Source organism: Schistocerca nitens, chromosome 9, assembly GCF_023898315.1.
Source record: "Schistocerca nitens isolate TAMUIC-IGC-003100 chromosome 9, iqSchNite1.1, whole genome shotgun sequence".
In the NCBI taxonomy this organism is placed as follows: Eukaryota; Metazoa; Arthropoda; class Insecta; order Orthoptera; family Acrididae; genus Schistocerca; species Schistocerca nitens.
The window spans coordinates 436,375,209-436,385,705 of record NC_064622.1 but is presented as its reverse complement, the minus strand read 5'-3'; positions in this window follow the sequence as shown (position 1 = coordinate 436,385,705).

Here is a 10,497-nt window from a genome sequence, read left to right as displayed (position 1 = left end):
GCACGTTGGGTGGCACGGGATACATGCGGACGTGCATTGTCCTGTTGGAACAGCAAGTTCCCTTGCCGGTCTAGGAATGGTAGAACGATGGGTTCGATGACGGTTTGGATGTACCGTGCACTATTCAGTGTCCCCTCGACGATCACCAGTGGTGTACGGCCAGTGTAGGAGATCGCTCCTCACACCATGATGCCGGGTGTTGGCCCTGTGTGCCTCGGTCGTATGCAGTCCAGATTGTGGTGCTCACCTGCACGGCGCCAAACACGCATACGACCATCATTGGCACCAAGGCAGAAGCGACTCTCATCGCTGAAGACGACACGTCTCCATTCGTCCCTCCATTCACGCCTGTCGCGACACCACTGGAGGCGAGCTGCACGATGTTGGGGCATGAGCGGAAGACGGCCTAACGGTGTGCGGGACCGTAGCCCAGCTTCATGGAGACGGTTGCGAATGGTCCTCGCCGATACCCCAGGAGCAACAGTGTCCCTAATTTGCTGGGAAGTGGCGGTGCGGTCCCCTACGGCACTGCGTAGGATCCTACGGTCTTGGCGTGCATCCGTGCGTCGCTGCAGTCCGGTCCCAGGTCGACGGGCACGTGCACTTTCCGCCGACCACTGGCGACAACATCGATGTACTGTGGAGACCTCATGCCCCACGTGTTGAGCAATTCGGCGGTACATCCACCCGGCCTCCCGCATGCCCACTATACGCCCTCGCTCAAGGTCCGTCAACTGCACATACGGTTCACGTCCACGCTGTCGCCGCATGCTACCAGTGTTAAAGACTGCGATGGAGCTCCGTATGCCACGGCAAACTGGCTGACACTGACGGCGGCGGTGCACAAATGCTGCGCAGCTAGCGCCATTCGACGGCCAACACCGCGGTTCCTGGTGAGTCCGCTGTGCCGTGCGTGTGATCATTGCTTGTACAGCCCTCTCGCAGTGTCCGGAGCAAGTATGGTGGGTCTGACACACCGGTGTCAATGTGTTCTTTTTCCCATTTCCAGGAGTGTAGTCCCCCATTCGGATCTCCGGGCGGGGACTACTCAGGAGGACGTCGTTATCAGGAGAAAGAAAACTGGCGTTCTACGGATCGGAACGTGGAATGTCGGATCCCTTAATCGGGCAGGTAGGTTACAAAATTTAAAAATGGAAATGGATAAGTTAAAGTTAGATATAGTGGGAATTAGTGAAGTTCGGTGGCAGGAGGAACAAGACTTTTGGTCAGGTGAATACCGGGTTATAAATACAAAAGCAAATAGGGGTAATGCAGGAGTGGGTTTAATAATGAATAACAAAATAGGAGTACGGGTAAGCTACTACAAACAGCATAGTGAACGCATTATTGTGGCCAAGATAGACACGAAGCCCACGCCTACTACAGTAGTACAAGTTTATATGCCAACTAGCTCTGCAGATGATGAAGAAAATGATGAAATGTATGATGAGATAAAATAAATTATTCAGCTAGTGAAGGGAGACGAAAATTTAACAGTCATGGGTGACTTGAATTCGACAGTAGGAAAAGGAAGAGAAGGAAACGTAGTAGGTGAATATGGATTGGGGCTAAGAAATGAAAGAGGAAGCCGCCTGGTAGAATTTTGCACCGAGCATAACTTAATCATAGCTAACACTTGGTTCAAGAATCATGAAAGAAGATTGTATACATGGAAGAACCCTGGAGATACTAAAAGGTTTCAGATAGATTATATAATGGTAATACAGAGATTTAGGAACCAGGTTTTAAATTGTAAGACATTTCCAGCGGCAGATGTGGATTCTGACCACAATCTATTGGTTATGAACTGCAGATTGAAACTGAAGAAACTGCAAAAAGGTGGGAATTTAAGGAGATGGGACCTGGATAAACTGAAAGAACCAGAGGTTGTAGAGAGTTTCAGGGAGAGCATAAGGGAACAATTGTCAGGAATGGGGGAAAGAAATGCAGTAGAAGAAGAATGGGTAACTCTGAGGGATGAAGTAATGAAGGCAGCAGAGGATCAAGTAGGTAAAAAGACGAGGGCTAATAGAAAACCTTGGGTAACGGAAGAAATATTGAATTTAATTGATGAAAGGAGGAAATATAAAAATGTAGTAAATGAAGCAGGCAAAAAGGAATACCAGCGTCTCAAAAATGAGATCGGCAGGAAGTGCAAAATGGCTAAGCAGGGATGGCTAGAGGACAAATGTAAGGATGTAGAGGCTTGTCTCACTAGGGGTAAGATAGATACTGCCTACAGGAAAGTTAATGAGACCTTTGGAGAGAAGAGAACCACTTGTATGAATATCAAGAGCTCAAATGGCAACCCAGATCTAAGCAAAGAAGAAAAGGCAGAAAGGTGGAAGGAGTATATAGAGGGTTTATACAAGGGCGATGTACTTGAGGACAATATTATGGAAATGGAAGAGGATGTAGATGAAGATGAAATGGGAGATATGATACTGCGTGAAGAGTTTGACAGAGCACTAAAAGACCTAAGTAGAAACAAGGCCCTGGGAGTAGACAACATTCCATTATAACTACTGACAGCCTTGGGAGAGCCAGTCCTGACAAAACTCTACCATTTGGTGAGCAAGATGTATGAGACAGGCGAAATACCCTCAGACTTTAAGAAGATTATAATAATTCCAATCCCAAAGAAAGCAGGTGTTGACAGATGTGAAAATTACCGAACTATCAGTTTAATAAGTCACAGCTGCAAAGTACTAACGCGAATTATTTACAGATGAATGGAAAAACTAGTAGAAGCCGACCTCGGGGCAATACTGACCCTACGACGTATCTTAGAAGAAAGATTAAGGAAAGGCAAACCTACGTTTCTAGCATTTGTAGACTTGGAGAAAGCTTTTGACAATGTTGACTGGAATACTCTCTTTCAAATTCTGAAGGTGGCAGTGGTAAAACACAGGGAGCGAAAGGCTATTTACAATTTGTACAGAAAGCAGATGGCAGTTATAAGAGTCGAGGGACATGAAAGGGAAGCAGTGGTTGGGAAGGGAGTGAGACAGGGTTGTAGCCTCTCCCCGATGCTATTCAATCTGTATATTGAGCAAGCACTAAAGGAAACAAAAGAAAAGTTCGGCGTAGGTACTAAAATCCATGGAGAAGAAATAAAAACTTTGAGGTTCGCCGATGACACTGTAATCCTGTCAGAGACAGCAAAGGACTTGGAAGAGCAGTTGAACGGAATGGACAGTGTCTTGAAAGGAGGGTATAAGATGAACATCAACAAAAGGAAAACAAGAATAATGGAATGTAGTCGAATTAAGTCGGGTGATGCTGAGGGAATTTGATTAGGAAATGAGACACTTAAAATAGTAAAGGAGTTTTGCTATTTGGGGAGCAAAATAACTGATGATGGTCGAAGTAGAGAGGATATAAAATGTAGACTGTCAATGGCAAGGAAATCGTTTCTGAAGAAGAGAAATTTGTTAACATCGAGTATTGATTTAAGTGTTAGGAAGTCGTTTATGAAAGTATTTGTATGGAGTGTAGCCATGTATGGAAGTGAAACGTAGACGATAAATAGTTTAGACAAAAAAATAGAAGCTTTCGAAATGTAGTGCTACAGAAGAATGCTGAAGATTAGGTGGGTAGATCACATAATTAATGAGGAGGTATTGAATAGGAGAGAAGCTGAGTTTGTGGCACAACTTGACTAGAAGAAGGGATCGGTTCGTAGGACATGTTCTGAGGCATCAAGGGATCACCAATTTAGTACTGGAGGGCAGCGTGGAGGGTAAAAATCGTAGAGGGAGACCAAGAGATGAGTACACTAAGCAGATTCAGAAGGATGTAGGCTGCAGTAGGTACTGGGAGATGAAGAAGCTTGCACAGGATAGAGTAGCATGGAGAGAGCTGCATCAAACCAGAATCAGGACTGAAGACCACAACAACAACAACAACATCGCCATCATGGGCGCATAAATCGTTTTTTACCTGACAGTATATTCGGTAGCGTAGCTGGAGCCCAAAAGCTATTAGCGGATATGTCTGTATGCCAGTGGGGTCCAGAAAAGTTGACCGGCGCAATCCTGCTTCGCAGTTGCAAGGTTTAAATAAGTTCAAATGGTTCAAATGGCTCTGTGCACAATGGGACTTAACATCTGAGGTCATCAGTCCCCTAGAACTTAGAACTACTTAAACCTAACTAGCCTAAGGACATCACACACATCCATGCCCGAGGCAGGATTCGAACCTTCGACCGTAGCAATGGCGCGGTTCCAGACTGAAGTGCCTAGAACCGCTCGGCCACACCGGCCGGCATTTAAATAAGTCCTGTCTATGGGATTCCTTACGCATAAGTAACGCCGCACATTGGTTTTTCACACTAGAAAGGCCGAGCCCGAAAGGTGGGTGGTAGGGTGAGCGTTTTAACCGAATTGTTGAAGACGTGTTCGCGAACAATGAATGAATGATCTGGGTGGCATTTGAATGCTAGGGTTTCAGTTATTCGTAGTATCTGAGCCAGGTATTGGATCTTACTAGTAATTTAAGTTCGCATAACTCTTTGTAGTAGTTTCAAATCTCCAGCTTTGAAATATGGCAGGCTACACATTTTTTAGCGATCGGTGGAACTGTCCAGTCTGGCACCAGCTGATGCATGATGCGTCTCTTATGCCCCGACCAGTGTGTAGTAATGTAGTTTTCTCCTTGTTGATTTAAGCACTGGTAGCATATTCCTCTAGTTAGTTCCCCAGCTGCCTGGGATCCTGCGTGTTCGAAACAGCAACGCACAGGTCATAGGCATATGCTTTGGAACAGAGTCTGAATTATGCTATCGATACTTGCCTGTCGTCAAGGGCATTGATAATGGCCAACCCTGTCGAACTGATCTGCCAGTGGCAAATGTTTTTGCAAAATGGACATTTAACAATATCCGTGATGATTCTTATGTTATAAAATTAAGCAGGATGTTGATAAACGCCATCTGCAGCAGGGTTTGCAGTAGGTATTCGTGATATATCCTATTCAAGGCCTTTGAAAAGTCAATAAGTACATGAGCACTGGCTGTGCCATTGCCTGTATAAATGTAGATAATGTCCGTAGGTTGCATGTGGCAGATATCACGCTGCGACGAGGAGTGGCGCAATTTAGATAGGTCGGTAGTACCCTCTACAACACAGGATCCATGCGGATATTAAGCGCCCTCGTTACTGCCTTGAGATCTGCATTAAGGATTGTGATAAGCTGCAATTTTTCAGCCCCTTAGCGCCTTCCTTTTTGCCACTCTGAATTCGGCTGTCACAGCAATGCCGTTCCTTATTTCATTCGTTATCTCCTGCAAAGTGTTTTCCGCAATGGGCCAATTAATTTGATCAAACTCGGTGCTTACTCCACAGGGCTTGCAGATGTTCCTTTTGCTGCCTTCAGAGAAACGATTCTTAATTCTTCTTCAGTGAATGAAGCTTCGAAATAGCGCCTCCGATCCTCCTGAAAGATGTTACGCAAGCCTGTAAGAGTCAGGCTGTAGATGTGTGCGGCATGTGAAATTCACTGATGTAATCATGAACACGTCTGAGTATCGCTTGCTGTGATTGGACTGGCCTGCCCATTGCATTCGTGAGCATCATCGGCTTACGACGGCCCGCAAGACGCAAAAAATGGAGGATAATCGTATATCTGCATCTACGTCTACATAGATACTCCGCAAGCCACCGTACTGCGCGTGGCGGAGGGTACCGCCTACCACCACTAATCATTTCTTTTCCTGTTCCACTCGCAAACAGAGTGACGGAAAATCGACAGCCTATATGCCTCCGTATGAGCCCTAATTTCTCTTATCTTATCTGCGTGGTCCTTACGCGCAGCATATGTTGGCAGTAGCAGACTCGCTCGGCAGTCAACTTCAAATACCGGTTCTCTAAATTTCTTCAACAGTGTTTCTCGACAAGAATGTCGCCTTCATCTACATCTACATCTACATCCATACTCCGCAAGCCACCTGACGGTCTGTGGCGGAGGGTACCTTGAGTACCTCTATCGGTTCTCCCTTCTATTCCAGTCTCGTATTGTTCGTGGAACGAAAGGCTGTCGGTATGCCTCTGTGTGGGCTCTAATCTCTCTGATTTTGTCCTCATGGTCTTTCCACGATAAATACTTACGAGGGAGCAACCTACTGCTTGACTCCTCGGTGAAGGTATGTTCTTGAAACTTCAAGAAAAGCCCGTACCGAGCTACTGAGCGTCTGTCTTGCAGAGTCTTCCACTGTAGTTTATCTATCATCTCCGTAACGCTTTCGCGATTACTAAATGATCCTGTAACGAAGCGCGCTGCTCTCCGTTGGATATTCTCTGTCTCTTCTATCAACCCGTTCCGGTACGGATCCCACACCGGTGAGCAGTATTCAGGCAGTGGGCGAACAAGTGTACTGTAAACTACTTCCTTTGTTTCCGGACTGCATTTCCTTAGGATTCTCCCAATGAATCTCAGTCTGGCATCTGCTTTACCGACGATTAATTTTATATGATCATTCCATTTCAAATCACTCCTAATGCCTGCTCCCAGATAATTCATAGAATTTACTGCTTCCAGTTGCTGACCTGCTATATTGTAGCTAAATGATAGAGGATCTTTCATTCTACGTATTCGCAGCACATTACACTTGTCTACACTGAGATTCAATTGCCATTCCCTGCATCACGTGTAAATTCGTTGCACATCCTCCTGCATTTCAGTACAGTTTTCCATTGTTACAACCTCTCGATATACTACAGCATCATCCGCGGAAAGCCTCAGTGAACTTCCGACATTATCCATAAGGTCATTTATATATATTGTGAATAGCAACGGTCCTACGACACTCCCCTACGGCACACCTGAAATCACTCTTACTTCGGAAGACTTCTGTCCATTGAGAATGACATGTTGCGTTCTGTTATCGAGGAATTCAATCCAGTCACACAACTGGTCTGATAGTCCATATGCTCTTACTTCGTTCATTAAACGACTGTGGGGAACTGTATCAAACGGCTTGCGGAAGTCAAGAAACATTGCATCTACCTGAAAACTCGTGTCTATTGCCCTCTGAGTCTCGTGGACGAATAGCGCGAGCTGGGTTTCACACGACCGTCTTTTTTGAAACCCATGCTGATTCCTACAGAGTAGATTTCTAGTCTCCAGGAAAGTCATTATACTCGAACATAATACGTGTTCCAAAATTCTACAACTGATCGACGTTAGAGATATAGGTCTGTAGTTCTGCACATCTGTTCGACGTCCATTCAGGTACCGTCCAGGCATTCCCGTTTGGGTTTCTAAAGCATGTATGAAACACTTACTTGTTGTTCGAAGCTATCGGTAACACATCTAGCAGCCCACCTATGAATTGCGTCGATGTTTTCCTTCATTCCGACGTGATACGGATCCCAAACAATCGAGCAGTATTCAATATCAGGTCGCTCTAGCGTCCTATATGCGGTCTCCTTTTCAGATAAACCACACTTTCCTAGAACTCTTCCAACAAACATAAGCCGTTCGCCTTATGCCACATCTTTCGGTACGAACTGCACTAGGAAAAACATTCAGCTGTTTTTACATTAAAGCGTTTTATTTTGGCGAGTGTAGCGTTATCAGAAGCATTATTCCTTTGATAGATATCTCTAACGAATCGATAGTAAAACTCTGTCGTACAGTGTTGCCATAAACGGATGGCTCTGGAATATCAGCAGACAATCATTTTCAGTCGTGGATTAGCAAAATGAACACTCTACTGTATAGCATAATGAACACACTATTGTAGCGCGCTAGGATACCGTCGCTTATGAGAAGGTATTTGCGTTCACAGTAGGTTGACATAGTAAGAATATAAACAATAATTAGAGATATTTACTGGAGCAATGTCACAGTTTCCTACACCAGCTCCAGTACACTTCCGGGAAAAAAATAGTACAGCCTTTTAGAGGTTTCCCACTTCACTCAAGATTTATTGTTGCAGCAGTGCATATGGAATACATGAAATGATTACGTTTACAGATCAATAACACAAGCCGTTCTGAGGTACCGGGTATAGACCCATGCTGAAATACCCTAATTAGCGCAAAGTGTAGCCTCCCCAGGTGGCACTGCAGGCGCTGACTTGCACATCCATTCGATCCTACAGAGGGCGAATAATGTCCTGGGACACGTTGTGCCACCCCTGCTCGACCTGTTCACATAGTTCTGTAGGAGTTGGTTGACGAGTCGCACCACTCACTTCCGTCTCATCATATCCTACACGTGTTCGGCTGGAGACAAGTCTGGACATAGTGCTCACCGGGGAAGTTGTTGCACGTCTTGCAGGTTGAGTGTCCCGGGTAGTGTGTGGGTGAGTATTATCCTGTTAGAACAACACCTTCCTGCTGCGCCAGTTAGCGCCCTTTCCAAGAATACCGAAGATGAACGAGTGTTGTAGGTTATCGCACCCCAGACCATAAGACCTGAAGTGGAGCCGGTGTGTTTCGGGCTAATGTACTCCACGAGACAGCATTCACCAGGTCTACGTCGTATGCGCAAACGACCATCACTTGCTTGCAGGCAGAATCTTCGTCGCTGAAGAACCCTGCACGCCATTCCATCTTCCAAGTGATCCTCTGACGGCACCAGTCGAGACGTGTAGACGTGTACGTCGATGCTGTGGCGTGAGTGGAGGACGGGCTAGCGGATTGCATGCCCGTAATCCCCCTGCTAAAAACCAGTTCGCAACAGTTCGTGTTGACACGTCTGGGCTCACATGTCCTCTTACATGTTTTGTGGTAGCTGTACGATCTGCCACTGCTGACCTTACAGTACGACAGTCCGGGCGGGTGTCTTTATTTCTTGGACTTCCAGAATCTCATCTACTGATGTGACTGTAGTTCCTTCTCTAGATTGTCGCACAGATGACAAAATGGTAGATATCGAAATAGATGACAGAGAAACAAAATCGCTCAGAAGAGGAAAGGCCGCTGGACCTGATGGGATACCAGTTCGATTTTACACAGAGTACGGCAAAGAACATGCCCCCCTTCTTGAAGCGGTGTACCGTAGGTCTCTAGAAGAGCGTACCGTTCCAAAGGATTGGAAAAGGGCACAGGTCATCCCAGTTTTCAAGAATGGACGTCGAACAGATGTGCAGAACTATAGACCTATATCTCTAATGTCGATCAGTTGTAGACTTTTGGAACACGTATTATGCTCGAGTCTAATGACTTCTCTGGAGACCAGAAATCTACTTTGTAGGAATCAGCATGGGTTTCGAAAAATTCGTCCACGAGACTCAGAGGGCCATAGACACGAGTTCCCAGGTAGATGCCGTGTTTCTTGACTTCCGTAAGGCGTTCGATACAGTTCCCCACAGTCGTTTAATGAGCAAAGTAAGAGCATATGGATTATCAGACCAGTTGTGTGACTGGATTGAATTCCTAGATAACAGAACGCAACATGGCATTCTCAATGGACAGAAGTCTTCCGAAGTAAGAGTGATTTCAGGTGTGCCGCAGGGGAGTGTCGTAGGACAGTTGCTGTTCACAATGTATATAAATGACCTTGTGGATAACATCGGAAGTTCACTGAGGGTTTTTGCGGATGATGCTGTAGTATATCGAGAGGTTGTAACAATGGAAAACTGTACTGAAATTGCAACGAATTGACGCATGGTGCAGGGAATGGCACTTGAATCTCAATGTAGACAAGTGGAATGTGCTGCGAATACATAGAAAGAAAGATCCTTTATCTTTTAGCTACAATATAGCAGGTCAGAAACTGGAATCAGTTAATTCCACAAGTTATCTGGGAGTAGGCATTAGGAGTGTATTAAAATGGAATGATCATATAAAGTTGATCGTCGGTAAAGCAGATGCCAGATTGAGATTCATTGCAAGAATCCTAAGGAAATACAATCCGAAAACAAAGGAAGTAGGTTACTGTACACTTGTTCGCCCACTGCTTGAATACTGCTCACCGGTGTGGGATCCGTACCGGATAGGGTTGATAGAAGGGATAGAGAAGATTCAACGGAGAGCAGCGCGCTTCGTTACAGGATCATTTAGTAATCGCGAAAGCGTTACGGAGCTGAGAGATAAACTCCAGTGGAAGACTTTGCAAAAGAGACGCTCAGTAGCTCGGTACGGGCTTTTCTTGAAGTTTCGAGAACATACCTTCACCGAGGAGTCAAGCAGTATATTGCTCCCTCCTACGTATATCTAGCGAAGAGACCATGAGGATAAAATCAGAGAGATTAGAGCCCACACAGAGGCATACCGACAATCTTTCTTTCCACGAACGAGACTGGAATAGAAGGGAGAACCGATAGAGGTACTCAAAGTGCCGTCCACCACACACCGTCAGGTGGCTTGCGGAGTATGGATGTAGATGTAGATGTAGATGTAGAGACAATTCTCACGTGACCACTGATACCAGCGTTATTGCACAACTGACGCAGCACGTCCAACTTCTGCGGCAGTTCTCCGAAAGGACCATCCCGCCACTAGAAGACCACAATTCGACCACTTTCAAACTCGCTCATTTGGTTGCAGG